Source organism: Gavialis gangeticus, unplaced genomic scaffold (genome assembly GCF_001723915.1).
Source record: "Gavialis gangeticus isolate Ggan-Ray unplaced genomic scaffold, GavGan_comp1, whole genome shotgun sequence".
In the NCBI taxonomy this organism is placed as follows: Eukaryota; Metazoa; Chordata; order Crocodylia; family Gavialidae; genus Gavialis; species Gavialis gangeticus.
In genome coordinates, this window is record NW_017729001.1 from 5,899,339 (window position 1) to 5,899,609 (window position 271).

General features: G+C 46.5%; 1 protein-coding gene across 2 annotated transcripts in view; it reads right to left on the bottom strand.

The window, feature by feature from the left end:
• The window catches only part of LOC109290314 (zona pellucida sperm-binding protein 3-like), a 14,376-nt gene that overhangs the window by 6,226 nt on the left and 7,879 nt on the right, over positions 1-271 (bottom strand). The window lies entirely within an intron of this gene.

Sequence of the window (271 nt, forward strand, 5' to 3'; positions counted from 1 at the left end):
CAAGTACAACAGTATGGATAAGCCCTCCTTTCTCTGCAGAGTCTTAAGATAAAAAGACAAACATGAAAGTTTCTCAACAGCTGTGAACAAAAGGCTGGTTTCTTCAAGTTTTACAAGCAGGCTCCTCCTGTAGGCAGCCAAAGTACTGCAAACTCTTCTGCCTTGCCCAGAGCTGCCCTACACATGCTTCAAGCGCTTTTTATCTGCAGAATGACCAGCTAGCCAGCTGCAATTTGCCATTAGGTGGATAAATGGGGGGGGGGGGGGAAAA